The sequence below is a fragment of the Felis catus genome, chromosome C1 (genome assembly GCF_018350175.1).
Source record: "Felis catus isolate Fca126 chromosome C1, F.catus_Fca126_mat1.0, whole genome shotgun sequence".
Taxonomy (NCBI): Eukaryota; Metazoa; Chordata; class Mammalia; order Carnivora; family Felidae; genus Felis; species Felis catus.
Genome location: NC_058375.1, coordinates 220215224 through 220231621, shown reverse-complemented (window position 1 = coordinate 220231621; position 16398 = coordinate 220215224). Strand labels below are relative to the sequence as shown.

The following is a 16398-nucleotide window of genomic DNA, read 5'->3' as shown; positions in this document are numbered from 1 at the left end:
ATGACCTGAGCCAAAGTCGGACGCTTAACTGACTGAGCCACCCGGGCGCCCCACAACCGTATTTTTTTTTTTTAAATGCAGGTCTGAGTTTCTGACCTACATCATTTTTCTTCTCTCTAAAAAATTCCTTTGGACACGTCTTGAATAAGGCAGGTCTACTGGCAAAAGATTCGTTAAATTTTTGTCTGAGAAAGTCTTTATTCTCCTTTTTTTTTTTTTTTTTTTTTTTTGAGAGAGAAAGAGAGACAGAGCATGAATGGGGGAGAGTCGGAGAGACACAGAATCTGAAGCAGGCTCCAGGCTGTGAGCTTTCAGCACAGAGCCTGATGCAGAGCTTGAACTTACCAACCGTGAGATCATGACCTGAGCCAAAGTCGGACGCTTCACTGACAAAGCCACCCGGGCTCCTCTCTCCTTCACTTTTGGAGGATGATTTCACAGGGTACAGAATTCTGGGTTGGTGGGTTTTGCTGTCAACATTTTAAGTACTCTCTTCTTGCTCGCATGCTTTTTTGAGAAGTTGGTTGTAATTCTTGTCTTTGCTCCTCTGTAGATAAGGTGCTCACTTTCCCCTCTGGCTTCTTTCAGGATTTTTTCTTTATTTTGATTCTGAATATGATGTACTTAGGTGTAGTTTTTTTGGTTCTGTTTTTCCTTTGTTTTTCAGTATTTAATACACGTGTCATTCTCTGACCTCCCTGGATCTGTCGTTGGTGTTTCCTACGAACTCAGTGTTTGTGTCCCCTCCCCAGTTAATATATTGAATCCCTAATCTCTAGTGTGACGGTATTTAGAGATTGTACTTTGGGACCTCATTATGGAACAGGTGCCCTTACAGGAAGGGACCCAGGAGAGCTTGCCTCCTCTCCCTGTCAGCCATCTGAGGACAGTGAAAAGGTGGTCGTCTGCAAGGCAGGAAGAATGTCCTCACCGGACATTGGATCTTGGACTTTCCAGACTCTAGAACTGTGAAAAAAGCAAACATTTACTGTTTAACCTCCGCAGTCTACTATACTTTTGTTATAGCAGCAGAACGAAGACAGTGTCTGACAGTCATTTAGGGAAAACTGTCAGTCATTATTGGTTTTTCAAGTATTTCTTCTGTTCCTTTCTCTCTCCCGTCCCCTTCAGGTGTTCCATTACACACACATTACAGCTTTCGTAGGTGTCTCACAGTTCTTGGATATTCTGGGGGATTTTTTGCCAGTTTTTTTTCTTTGCTTTTCAGTTTTGGAAGCTGCTGTTGTCATGCTTTCAAGCTCACAGGTGCTCCACTCGGCCCTGTCCCGCTCCTAATAAGCCCATCACAGGCATCCTTCATTTCTATTAGTGTTTTTTATGTCTAACATTTCCTTTGGGCCATTCCTTAGAATTTCTATTTCTCTGTCTACCTTTGCCCATCTGGTTTTGGATGCTGTCTACATTATCCATTACAGCCCTTACCGTATTACTCGGAGTTGTTTTAAATTCCTGGTCGTGCAATTCTGCCAACTCTGTCGTACCTGGATGTGGTTCTAATGCTTGCTGTCTTTTTAAAAAATCTGTTTTTATGGTTTCAGTATGCCTTGTAATTTTTCTCAGACATGGTGTACTGAGTTAGAGGAGCTGCTGTAAACAGGCCTCTGGTGATCTGGGGGGGAGGTAGGGGGAGGGGAGGCACTCCCAGTCCTGTGATCTCAGCTGGTCTTGCAGTGAGCCTGAGCCTCCGGACTCCAGCCTGCACAGCGCGTCTCAGCTGTCATTTCATTCCACACCCAGCCCCGCGTGGCACAGTGGGGCCAGAATGGGCCACAGCGGGGTGTCTCCCTCCCACCAGGTCAGTCATGTTCTGATAGTTCCCCACCAGGTTGCACTCTGGTGAAATAGTTAAATAGTCTTCTCCTGAGGGAAAACCTTGCTGAGAAGTGCAGAATGTTCTGGCATGTTTCAAAATGGCTCCTTGCCCCCTCCTGCCGTCAGAGGAGTGAAGGGAGTTTCTCCAGTATTTGTGTGAGAACCTGGTAGAGCTCCGGGAGGAAAACGCCCCAGAGTGTGGGGGCCCCTGACGGCTGGGTCCCCCTAGAGGTTTTTTTTTCTCAGGCTCATCCACACTGAGCCTCCAGCAGCTCATCAGCTGTGGCTCAGGTTTTCTGAGCTGGCGCTGGTCCCACCAAGGTTTCAGCTCAGAGTTTCTGCTCTAGTAAGTTGTGATTCTCAGTGTTTTCCTGTGTCTTTGATGTTGGGAGCGGTGGTTTACTGCCTGACCTCACTCTCTTGTGGATCTAAGAAGAGTTGATTTCTCAGTCTGTTCAGGCTTCCACTTACTGGTAGGATGGAGTGGGGACTTACGAGCCCATGCTGGAGAAACCTCAAGTCTCCGTGCCTGGTTTTATTCCCTCCCTCTCACTCCTTTCCTCAGGCAACCACTGACCTCTTTTCATATAGATTATGTTGTATTTGCTAGACCTTCATATACATTGAATCGTGTAGTACACGCTCGTTTCTTTGTCTGTTTTTTTAAATTCACCCATGCCTGCTGTTGGGTGTATCAATAGTTTGGTGATTTTTATTGCTGAGTACTCACACATTGTGTTTGCCACAGTCCGTGTATGCATCGATCTGTTGAGGTCTTTGAGCCACTTCCATTCTTGGGCCATGACAAATTTGGGCGCTATAAACATTCATGCACCGGTCTTTGTATGGCCGTATGCTACCATCTCACTTGGGTCAGCATCAAGGAACGGATTGGCGAGGTCATATGGTTGGCGTATGTTTTACTTTTTAATAAATTATTAAATTGCTTCCCAAAGAAGGTGTATCATTTCATATTCTTACTAGAAATATATGAGCGCTCCATTGCCCTTACGATCAGACTTTTACATTTTAGCTAGTCTAGTGAGAGTATGTGTGTGTGTATGTGTATACACACCCACACCCACACCCACATGTATGTGTATATATATATATATATATATATATATATATATATATATATATGTATATAACATGCAAATATTTTCTTCCAGTCTGTGACTTGTATTATGGGTAGACAACCTCCAAGTGGACCCCAATGATCTCTGCCCCCCGGTGTTAACACCATTGTATAATCCCCTTTCTGGGGCTAGGTTTAACTTAGTTACTTCCTTCTAACGAGTAGTATGGCAGAAGCAATGGTATGTTTCTGTCGCTATTCAGTTAGTTATATAAAGCCTGGCTTCTCATTTCCTCTCTCTGTTTCTCTCTTCCTCTTCATCCCCTTCTCTATGTCTCTCATTATTTTCTCAGGTAAGACAGCCTGCATATTGTAAGGATGCTTAGACACTGTAAAATGAGATCCACTTGACAAGGATGTGAGTTATCCAGTGAGTAACTGACATCTGTCAGCAATCATGTGGGTGAGCTTAGAAGCAGATCTTTCAGCTGACTGCATTCTCATGAGTAACTCTGAGAAAGAATCAGCTTTACTTCAGCTAAGCTGTTCCCAGATTACAGACCCTCAGTAACTTTGTGAGATAATATATGTTTTTTGTTGGAAGCTGCTAGATTTGGGGATAATTTGTTATGCATCGATGGATAATTAGAATAGACTTTGTACCTGGAAGTACATAAAAAATGGTAAACTGTGGAAGTGGCGTTGGCACCAGGCCGTGGGCTTTGAGGATAGTGTTTGTGAAAGTCTAGAATGCCTTCAGGAAGCTCATAGTCTCTGCTTAGGGCTTACAGAAAAAAGGGGGACGCTAGTTAGGTAGTGGCAGAAAAGTTTGTCGTTGCTTGCGGTAATAAGGAAAGTAGAAGTTATCCTGAATGGATTGGGAAACCTAGCTAAGGAGATTGTCTCCTTGCTGCTTATAGTAAAATTCAAGAGGATCAACATTTAATAAAATGAAGTACCCTTAAACAGAAAGGAGCCAGGAAATCATGTTTTAAAATTTTTCAGCCTCTCCAGATGACAAGTGATGTTAAAATTAGGAAATGGCCTCTGAGAAAGGCTCAAATCCAGGGCACTTCCAGGAAAACTAAATACAGAAATCAAACCACGGGTGTGACTGTGAACTCCTTTGTTAAGACCTTATAAGGATCTAAAGTCATATAAAGCCTTTGGAAGAGAGTAAGGATGTGCCTCAAAGGTGCTTTTACTCACATAGCACCAGCAGAAAGCTAAGGACCTTGTCCTTACCAGTCTCAGCAGGAGACCAAAGCATGAAGGAATGACGTCAGAGAGCCTCAAGATTTGCAGGAGACCTCCATGTTCTTAAGAGTTCAACATGCAACAGCACCACCAGCCAGCTAAGAGGAGGACAGTGATAAACAAGAATGGAGAGGAGTCTTTGGGCTTCCAGAATTGTCCTGGCAAAAATCAGGGTCAGAGAAATACTTAGCTAAAAGCATTTTATACCATTCATGCAAAAAGAAAGATGGCCCAGAGGGCAGAGCCAAAGGCCCCTGAGCATTATTCCTGGGCCATCAGACATAGTTAAGGAACTTAGAGCATTTCCCAGCTGGATTTCAAAATTGCTATGGTCCAGTGGCCCCTCTCTGTCCCCACTTCTCTGTTTCCTGAACGGGAGCATTTACAGAAGCTGTTCCATGCATGTCCCACCATTGCATGTTGGGAATGTATGGATTCAAATAACCTCTCTCTTTAGGTTCACCAATCCCAGGTTGAGAAAAATTGTACTCATTGAGCCATAATTGAGGAACTGCTCCTGAGGAACTGTGTCCCCGCGTGGGCCTAATATAAGTGATGAGATCTTAGACTTTGAAGAGGTGTAGTCATGAGATAAGATTTGGGCGAACCTTGGGATGGAATGAGTGTATCTTTCATGTGGGAGAGAAATTGACCAAATGAATACAGAAAAAACGATGGGATGTCAGGCCCCCGTCTCTCACTGCCTGTCTGGAGGAAGTCAGCTGCAGTGTCATTGGTCAGTCCTGGGGCCAAGTTGCATGAGGGAGCTTGGGAGAAGGTCTTTTGAGGCCTGTCCATGGACACTTGAGTGATCTTGAGCCTTTAGGTGACTGTAGCCCAGGCTGACACTTTGCTGTCTCAAGGGAGACCTTGAGTGTGGACAGCCTGCTAAGCTGTGTCTACATTTCTGGCCCACAGAAACTGACGTGATAAATGTTTGGTTTTTTAGCCTCTATGTTTTGGGATAATTTATTAATCAACAATAGATAACTAATAGGACTATTTGCCTTTCTATGTAAATTTTAGAATTAGTTCATCAATATCTTTAAAAAACCTATTGGGATTTTGATCAGGTTTGTACTGAATCTACAGATCAAATTCGGGTGAAGGGATATCTTAACAGTATAGGGTATTCCATGAACACAATTTATGTCTCCCTTTATTTAGGCTTTCTTTAATTTTTTAAATCAGTCTTTATAATTTTACACAAATATATCTTGTGCTTATTTTGTTATGTTTATACTGAAGCATTTCATTTCTGTGATACTGCTGACACTGTTGTAAAATGTGAAGCTATTGTACTTTTAAAATTTCAAATTCCAACTGTTGATTACTAATCTATACAAATATGATTGATTTTGTATTCTGGCTATGTATCCTGAGACTTTGCTAAACTTATTTATTGGTCTATGGGATATTTCGTAGATTCTTTGAAATTTTCCATATAACTGACATTATCTACTAACATTAAACAGGCCCCAGTGACCCAGAAACTTTAGTTCACTGGCATAGTTGCAACACACATGAGTGCTTATGACCATCAAAAGGCATGCAAAAGGTTGTTCATGGCAGTTTGAATTGTGATAGCCCCAAAGGGAACAGCTCAAGTGGTCATCAACAGTAGAGAGGATAAGTAGGTTGTGTGTTTATGTGATAGAGTACCGTGCAGCAGTGGGAAAGAGTGAACCTTTGGGACGTGCTACAGCATGAAGGACTTTCATGGCATTGTGCTGAGCCAAACAAGCCAGGCAAAAGAGGACACAGTGTTTAATTCCATTTTTATGAGGTTCAAAAGCAGAGAAAATTATGTAATTAGAGATCAGAACGGCTGTCATCCTAGGAGCAGAGCATTAACTGGGGAAAGGCAGAAATTAGCCCCTTTGGTTCTGAGAACGTTTCAGTCTTGACCTGGGTGATAGTTTCATGGCAGTTTTCATATGTGAGAATCACTGAGCTGTTGAGGTAGTATTTGTGCATTATGGGTGTGGATAGATGAGATGGGATGAGATTGTCTCCTATGGAGACAGTGACCTCTGAGGTGGTGGACCCTGGAGAGAGGGGCAAGAGCAGCTCCCTGGGGGCGCCAGCATTTAAATGGAATGAAAGACAGGGCCCAACACAAGTGTCTGGGTAGGAATGATCTGAGGCATTTGGAAAGAACAGAGGTTGCCACATGTCCTAGACATTAAAGGAAGAGGAGCTTTCAAAGAAGAAAAGGGTTACACTTGAGCCATCACTGATAAGGACCAGAAAGTGTCCATCAGACTTGGAGAGACCATTGCCAGCAATTAGATGCAGTGCTGGGTGCAGAGGCATGATTGCAAAGGGATGGAGGACAGCACAGGCAGAGACAGTGAGTGCAGAGTATGAGTTTAAAAAACGTTCATGGGGAGTGAGTGAGAGATATAAGCAGGCCACAGAGATGTCTGGGCTAAAGGGAGGGACGAGAGGTCTTTGCACACCTTTGAAGCCTGAAGAGAATGAATCAGGAAGGAAGAAAGGTCAAAATTAAGTAGAGGGACAATGCTTGTTGGCAGGGAGTCCTGAAGGAGCCCACACCCAGCATAGGGTTGAGTCTTGAGCAGGTTAGGGATGATTCATCCCAGGAAGATAGAGGAAGGAGGTAAAGATGGAAGTGCCTGATGGCCCCACGTTTTTACCAAATTCATGATGACCTACTCTGCTGATGGCGAGGCAGTTTGGGTAACTCATTTCAGTTCGGCCAACCTTCAGCATCCACCAGGTGCCAGGAACAGGGCTACAGAGACAACTGAGATGTGATCTCAGTCCTTGAGGAAAGTGCATGTGCATACACACACACACACACACACACACACACACACACACACACACACACACAGTTACCATTCATGTAACATGGGAGATGCATTGCTAGGAGTATCCACGGTGGGGAGAAGACATGCAGAAAAGTATGTAGATTTGTCCTGGAGTTGGATGCAGGGACTGTGGGGGTGGGGGGGGGGTAGGGCAGAGGGAAACAAGATGAGGTGTAGCCAGCAAGCTAGGAAGGAGGTTCATTCTAGGCACTGTTGCAGACTTGTTACAAGAGGAGCACTGGCTTCCTGGGACAAGGGAGGGACCGCGATTGTCCAGAGAGAGTGCCAACATGGCCAGACTTCTCTGGGTTTGGTCTTATTAGCCTCACCATAAGGATCACCCTTCCTGAGCCTGAGGCTGAGGCACAGTTAGAAGCCCTTTCCAGGGGCTCTGATAAACTGCTTGGTCTGAGGCTGGAACAGTTATTTGCAGAGAAGCCATGGTGGGCAGGGAGAGCATGGAAAAGGTTAATGGACTGAGAGCCAGAAATGTCAGGGCCTCTGCCTAGGGTGCATTTATGATTCAACCTGGTGTGCTCTTGATTGTGGGAGAGTTCTAGGTAAGAAAGACATATTCCTTCTCTTTGCTCTAATTTTTCATGTAGGTTTGGTTATTCTTATAGTTAGTTTCCATGTAGAAATTTTAAATCACTTGTCCAGTACTATAAAAAAAAAATCATGTTAGGATTAAGACAGCATTGAGTGTATTGGCTATATTGCATAAGAATACTTATGTTAAAACTTCTTATCCATGAACATAGTATAGTTCTCCATTTACTCAGTTCTTTTTTTTTTTTTAATATCTATTTTTGAGAGAGAGAGTGTGAGTGGGGGAGGGGAAGAGAGTGAGGGGGCCAGAGGATCCAAAGTGACAGCAGTGAGCCTGATGTGGGGCTTGAACTCATGGAGTGAGATCATGACCTGAGCTGAAGTTGGATGCTCAACCGACTGAGCCACCCAGGCACCCTACTCAGTTCTTTTCTATATTTCAATAGCATTTAAAATTATATTTCTAAAGATATTGCACATCATTTGTTATATTCATATATATTGAAGAGCTTATGATATTTTACTTTTTAAACATGAAACAATACATTATAAAATAGGACAAGAATAGATAAATAGCATGACGAGACAGAATAAGACTCTAGAAACACACCAACTTATGTATATAGGGATACTTGGTTTATGACAAAGGTGACACTACATAGTGGGGGAAAAACGTATATGTGTATGTATATTAAAAAGGTCAGTACGGGGGTGCCTGGGTGGCTCAGTCGGTTAAGCGGCCAACTTCGGCTCAGGTCATGATCTCGCGGTCCGTGAGTTCGAGCCCTGTGTTGGGCTCTGTGCTGACAGCTCAGAGCCTGGAGCCTGTTTCAGATTCTGTGTCTCCCTCTCTCTGACCCTCCCCCGTTCATGCTCTGTCTCTCTCTGTCTCAAAAATAAATTAACGTTAAAAAAAAAAAAGTCAGTAGGATAACCATATGGAAAAAAAAAAAAACCCGAAATAACCCCTACATCACAAAAACCACAAAAAAGTTAACTCCATGTGGATTATAGATACTAATATAAAATACAAAGGAAGAAAACTTCTACTAGATAACATAGAGAAATATCTTTTTGATCTAGTATGGGCAATAATTCTTTAAACATGCCATAGGATAAAGTAACCATGAAGGAAATGGTTGGTAAATTAACTTTACTGAGTAAATTTAAGAACTTCTGATAATCAAAAAAAAATTTTTTTAGTCAATACAAGTGCAAATGTGGAAGCTACAAAGAGGGCGAAGATATTTGCAAATCCTAAAACTGATAAAGGGCTCCTATCCAGAATATAGAAAAAAAAATTCTATCAATATGAAAAAGAAAAACAATACAGTGTAAGAAATGAGCAAAGCATATATACTTCCCCAAAAAGGACATCCAGATTGCTGCTAATTATATGGTAATCTGGTCAGCCCGTTGGCCACATATCATGGTGGCTTCTTGCCCACCAGAATGGTTAAAATTGGTGAGACAGACAACATGACTTATTCGTGATAATATGCAGCAACAGGAACTCTTGTGCACTATTTCTGGGAACAAAGATTGCTGTAACATTTTTGGAAAACTTGAGTTATCCAAAAAGATGAGCAAGTCCACTAAGAATGCCCCACAGGAATTCACTCACAGCAAAACAAACAAAACAAAACAAAAAACAAAACATGTAAAAGAATTTCGTAGCAGCATTTTTCTAAAAAAGCCAATAACTGGAAACAACCCAAGTGTTCATCAGCAGTAAGATGGACAAATAATGGTGTCTCCATATAATTAAATTTATACATTAGTGACAATCAACAAACTCCTACTATATACAGTCACAAGGATTAATCTACAAAGAGAATATTAGCAGGGAAAAAAAGTCACAAAAGAAGGAACGCTGTGTGGTTCTATTCATAGGAAGTTCACGGCAGGCAAAACCAATCTGTGCATCAGAGGCAGGATAGGCGTTAACTAGAAGGGTGTTGTGGAAACTGGGTAGGTTTCTTTTCTTGACCTGGGTGGTGAACTCCCTGAATGGATGTGATTTGAGCATTTTTCCGTAGATAGATAAAAATTATATCTATCTGTTTGTACTTCATGTCTCTAGACCTGTGACTAGGAAGGTAGATGTCCTGGCTAGAGCTCTGGGTCGTCTTTTCTAGTGACAGTGTCTCCCCTGCTTGGTACCATGAAGCAGAGCTCAAGGGATCTTCTTCCCTGAATGAAACCAGTACATTTGCCTCAGACCAGCAACCTGGCTCCTCTGTGAGAGACGCCCTGTAGTCAGACCTGAACCACTCCAGCCAAACCCACCGTAGGGAGCGCCTTGGCCTTGCATTAAATGATTGTTTTAAACAGGTATCTCCGGCGATGGTGTTGAGGACAGGCTGATGAGAGGTAAATGGGGGCAGGTGCCCCTTTTAGTTAATGCTCGTGTCTAGCCAACAAGAGACAACAAGGCCCTGCATCTGGAGGACAGGAGGGTGGAGGTGCTGTGATGCAAACATTTTTTTCTTCCCAGTTTGATCAAGATGCACAAACATTTGACTTCTTTCCTGCTGAATCCCATGTATCGCCCAGAGAACCATGATGCCACCCCTGTCTTGATGCCCAGAGATTGCTCTATATTCATGTGATTCAAGTTATGCTCCTTCCTTGAACATTTAGTTTGGGGTGAAGAACATCCTTATTTGTTTATACATTTCAGACTTAGTAAACATGTGGTCCATTAAACGCTTTCAAGCAACATTGATCGAATGCGTAAATGAGTGAATTTCTTAACACATCTAATTCCTTCTGGAAGTGGAAGAGGTTTGAAGGGGTCCTTACATTTCAGTGTCTCTCTGAGGTCTCCATCCAATCTGTAGGACACTGTCTCCCACCAGCACATCCTTCATGTGACCGTGTGTCTCTGGCCCAGCCTCTGCAGGGCCTCCTTCACATCCTTGTTTCGAAGACTGTAGATGAGAGGATTGAGCATTGGGATGACCAACGTGCAGAAGACAGAGACCACCTTGTCCTGCTCCATGGACTCAATGGCTCCTGGCTGGGCATTCATGACAAAGACAGTCCCAACAAAAAGAGTCACTACAGTCATGTGGGAGCCACAGGTGGAGAAGACCTTGCGTCTCCCAGCTCCTCAGCGCATCCTCAGGATGCTCACTGTGATGTAACCATAGGAGATGAGGACTACAAATGTCACACCCACAACGATGAGCCCACAGATGCCAAACGAGAAGTTCGTTGATGGCTGTGCTGCCACAGGCAAGCTGGAGCAGAGGGGACACGTCACAGAAGAAGTGGTTGATGCAGTTGGAGCTGCAGAATGGGAGGCGGAATGTGAGGCTGGTCTGCACAACAGAGTTGAGGCAGCCTCCACAGTAGGTGCCCAGCACCAGGTGAGTGTAGGCAGAGTGGCACATGGTGATGGGGTAGCACAGGGGGCTGCAGACGGCCATGAAATGGTCACAGGCCATGACGCCCAGGAGGAAGCCTTCAGTGGTGACCAGTAAGGAGATGAAGAATAACTGGGTGGCACAGCAAAGGTGATGACCTTGGGTGGGGAGAAGAAGTTGGCCGGGGCACTGGGGGCAATGACAGATGAGGAAGAAGAGTGCAGGCGGGCATGCAAGGTGATGACCATGATAATAGTGAGGTTCCCCATCACAATTACCATGTACAGGTTCAGGAAATCAGCAAAGAGCAGAGCCTGGGTCTCCAGGCCACCCTGAAATCCTTCCAGCACAAAATCTTGAAAGTAGACCATGGGGAGGTTCCCATTTCTGTGCAATGGCATGAGCCTCAGGCTTCACGAGGGGAATTACACCTTCTGTACTGGCAGACTAAGTAAGTCAAACTAAACTTCTTGCTGAAGACTGTTGAGAAAAGATAGACAACATGGCATGCCTGGGTGGCTCAGTCATTTGAGTGTCCGACTCTTGATTTCTGCTCAGGTCATGATCTCATGGTTCATGGGTTTGAGACCCACATCAGGCTGTGTGCTGACAGCTCAGAGGCTGGAGCCTGCTTGGGATTCTCTGTCTCCCTCTCTCTCTGCCCTTACCCTGCTTAAGCTCTCTCTTTCTCAAAAATAAATAAACATTGAAAAAATGATAAACAACAACAAAAACAAAATCTAATTGAAGGTAGAAGAGACTTAATGATTTAGTAAAGAATTACTAAAGAAATTCAAGACAAACACACAGACCCAGGGATTCCATTACTGAAAATGTCTTTTTTCCCTTGAGACACAAGCCAGTTTTGAAGAGGAAGTCTGAGAGACTAGGTGCCAAGCAGTGGGTTTATGCCTTGCGGAACTAATGCGGACAGTGGCTAGTTACTAGGACCACCCAGGATGCACCACTGGAGTGAGTTAAATAGACAGTAGGTATGCATCTCAACTTCTGACCATTTCAGTCACTGAAATTGTGTTATGGTGAGATCTGAGTGCTGTGCCTCTGACACCTTGCAAAAGCAAATATATCTCAAGAGAAGACATGTTATGCTAGACCTCAAGTGTTATCTATAAAAGTTTTGCATAAATACTGCCAGACACACAATTTAAAAATTGAGGAGTTCCCACAATATGAATTAAAATAACAGAAACAATAGAAAAACCCAGAAAGATTTCAGATTTTGGCGTTAACACACATAAGACTTTTAAATAATTAAGATTATTATGTTTAAAGGATAAAAGATGAGAATTTTAGCAGAAATGTAGAAGTAGTAAAGAGAATCATGTGTCACTTGTTACAAGTACAATGGCTAAAATTAGGAACTGAATGAATGAGTTTTAAAGGAGATTAAGAATAGCTAAAGAGAGGGGCGCCTGGGTGGCTCAGTCAGTTGAGTGTCCGACTTCAGCTCAGGTCATGATCTCATAGTTCTTTAGAGCCCCGCATCGGGCTCTGTGCTGACAGCTCTGAGCCTGGAGCCTGCTTCAGACTCTGTGTCAGCCTCTCTCTGCCCCTTCCAGGCTCATGCTCTGTCTCTGTTTCTCTTTCTCAAAAATAAATAAACATTAAAAAAAGTTAAAAAAGAAATAGCTAAAGAGAAAATTTGTGAACTAGAATACAGATCAGTAGAAAATACTCAGATTGAAACATTAAGATATAAAAGGATAGAAAAATTAGAAATGAAGGTTAGAAACCAAAGATATAGAGACATACATAGTATGAGTTCAAACCCCCTCCCCCCCACACACACCAAAGAGGAATGAGATAAATAGGCTGAATCAGAACTTGGAAGAGATAATGGCCAAGTATGTTCTCAAACCAATAAAAGATATATCAGAACTTGGAAGAGATAATGGCCAAGTATATTCTCAAACCAGTGAAAGATATTTTACAGATTCATTAACCCTCCAGACTCAAACCAGGATTTATATGAAGAACACCACACTTAGACACAGCATGATAAAAATATTTAGAACCAGAATAAAAAGAAAAATCTTAAAAGTATCATGAGAAAGAAGAGATAGTTGCTTCAAAGTATCAACTTTAGAAGTCTGACAATTGGCTTCTTACCAGATTAAAAATAATGTAAACCAAAGTAAAAGAAATTATATTTTGCTTTGCTCAAAGAAAATAATTACTAACTAGGATTATACATGTACCCAAAAATATCCTTCAAGACTCAAAGTGAATTTAGCAATAATAGTTTAAGACTTAGGGGCGCCTGGGTGGCTCAGTTGGTTAAGCATCTGACTTCGGCTCAGGTCATGATCTCATGGTTGGTGGGTTCAAGCCCCATGTCGGGCTCTGTGCTGACAGCTTGGAGCCTGGAGCCTGCTTTGGATTCTGTGTCTCCCTCTCTCTGTTCATGCTCTGTCTCTCTCTGTCTTTCAACAATAAATAAATGTTTAAAAAAAATTTTTAAAGACTTAAATACTCCACTTTCAATAACAAATAGAACAACAAAACTAAATATCACCAAGGAAATAATAGATTTGAACAACATTACAAAGCAAATAGAGCTAACATGCATATGTAGAACACACTTTATCCAACAACAGCAGAAAACATTCTTCGCCAGTGCACATGGAACATTATCAGGATAGTTATCCATATTACCCATGTATTAGTACACAAAGAAAGTCTCAATAAATTTTAAAAGGCTGAAATTATACTAAGTATGTTATCTAAACAAAATGGAATTAAATCACAAATCAAGCAATTGAGAAAATTTACAAATACGTGGAAATTAATCAACACATTTATTAATCACCATGGGATAAAATAAGGAATCACAAGGGAAATTATAAAGTATTTTGATATTAATGAAAATGGAAACACAACATACCAAAACTTACAGAATTTAATGAAAGAAGGACTCAGAAATTTATAGCTATAAACACCAACATTAAAAAAAAGACCTCAAGGGGCGCCTGGGTGCCTCAGTCAGTTAAGCGTCCGACTTCGGCTCAGGTCATGATCTCATGGTCTGTGGGTTCGAGCCCCGCGTCGGGCTCTGTGCTGACAGCTCAGAGCCTGGAGCCTGCTTCAGATTCTGTGTCTCCCTCTGTCTCTGACCCTCCCCCGCTCATGCTCTGTCTCTCTCTGTCTCAAAAATAAATAAACATTAAAAAAAAAAAAAAGACCTCAAATCGGGGTATATGGATGGCTCAACCAATTGAGCATCTAACTCTTGATTTCAGCTTAGGTCATGGTCTCATGGTTCATGAGATCAAGCTCCCCATAGGGCTCTGTGCTAACAGTGCAGAGCCTGCTTGGGATTCTCTCTCTCCCTCTCTCTCTGCCTCCTCCCCTGCTCACGCACTCTCTCTCTCTCAAAGTAAATAAACTTTAAAAAAAGGACCTCAAATCAATAACATAAGTTCCCATATTAGACAAGTAGAAAAAGAAGACCAAATTAGCTGAAAGCATATAGAATGAATGAACTAATAAAGATTAGAGAAGAGATAAATGAATTGAGAAGAGTAAAATAATACAGAAAATCAATGACACTAAAAGTTAGTCCTTTGAAAAGTTTAACAAACTTGACAAACCTTTAGCTAGATTGACAAAAAAAACAAAAAAAAAAAAAAGAGAAGACTTAAATTTCTAAAATCAGGAATGAAAACAGGGGTATTGCCTCTGACTTCACAGAAATAAAAAGTACTATAAAAGTATATTAGAACAATCATATGCCAACACATTTAGATAACTTAGATGAACAAATTCCTGGAAACACACAAACTAATAAAACCGAATTAAAGAGAAACAGAAAATCTGAACAGACGTATAACAAACAGATGAAGTCAATGGTGAAAAAACTTTTCCAACAAAGAAAAGCTCAGGACCAGATATTTTCACTGGTGAATTCTACCAAATACTTAAAGAATTAACACCAGTACTTCTCAAACTCTAAAAAATAGAAAAGAAGAAAACACTTCCCAATTCATTCTATAAGGCCTGTTGTTCTAAAACTAAATGGAGACAAAGATGTTACCAAAAAAATGAAGCTATAAGCCAATATCTCTTATGAATATAGATATAAAAATCCTTAACCAAATACTTACTAGCAAGCGAAATCCAGCAGAACATTAAAGGGATTATACAGCAAAACCAAATCAACCCTGGAATGTAAGAGTGGATCAACAAACAAAAACCAATTAATATAATAAACCATACAAATGGAATGAAAGAAAAAAAACCCACATGATCATCTCAATAGATGCAGAAAAATGACAAAACACTACTGAAAGAAATGAAAGAAGACCTACATAAATGTAAAGATATTCCATGTTCATGGACAAGAAGACTTAATAACTTCAAGATGCAGTAACCCCCAATTTTATGTACAGATTCAGTGCCACTTTATCAAAATTCCAATTGCCTTAGGGTTTTTTGGGGGCAGAAATTGACCCTAAATAGCCAAAACAATATTTAAAAAGAACAAAGTATCCATTCATCAGTTGATGGACATTTAGGCTCTTTCCATAATCTGGCTATTGTTGAAAGTGCTGCTATGAACATTGGGGTACAAGTGCCCCTGTGCATCAGCACTCCTGTATCCCTTGGGTAAATTCCTAGCAGTGGTATTGCTGGGCCATAGGGTAGATCTAGTTTTAATTTTTTGAGAAATCTCCAGACTGTTTTCCAGAGAGGCTGCACCAGTTTGCATTCCCACCAACAGTGCAAGAGGGTTCCCGTTTCTCCACATCCTCTCCAGCATTTATAGTCTCCTGATTTGTTAATTTTAGCCACTCTGACTGGTTTATAGACACAATGGAATACTACTTGGCAATGAGAAAGAATGAAATCTGGCCTTTTGTAGCAATGTGGATGGAACTGGAGAGTGTTATGCTAAGTGAAATAAGTCATACAGAGAAAGACAGGTACCATATGTTTTCACTCTAATGTGGATCCTGAGAAACTCAACAGAAGACCAGGGGGGAGGAGAAGGGGGAAAAAGTTACAGAGAGGGAAGGAGGCAAACCATAAGAGACTCTTAAAAACTGAGAATAAATTGAGGGTTGATGGGGTGTGGGAGGGGAGGGCAGAGAAGGGTGGGTGATGGGCATTGAGGAGGGCACCTGTTGGGAGGAGCACTGGGTGTTGTATGGAAACCAATTTGACAATAAATTTTATATTAAAAAAAAAAGAACAAAGTAGGTGGACTAATACGCCCTGATTTCAAAACTGACTACAAAGCAGAAGAGTGTTGTGCTTACTTAAGGATAGACATAGACCAATGGAATTGAATTGAGAATCCAGAAATAAACTCATATATCTGCAGTTTTCAACAAGGGTACCAAAAGCACCATTTAACAGAGAAAAAATAGTCTTTTTAACAAGTGGTGATCAGAAAACTAAAAATGCACATGCAAAATAATGAATTAAGGGCTTCACCTCACACCATATACCA

General features: G+C 41.7%; 1 pseudogene; it reads right to left on the bottom strand.

The window, feature by feature from the left end:
- Positions 1-9762: 9762 nt before the first annotated feature.
- On the bottom strand, positions 9763-11498 carry LOC101093881 (annotated as a pseudogene).
- Between the last annotated feature and the right edge of the window lie 4900 nt (positions 11499-16398).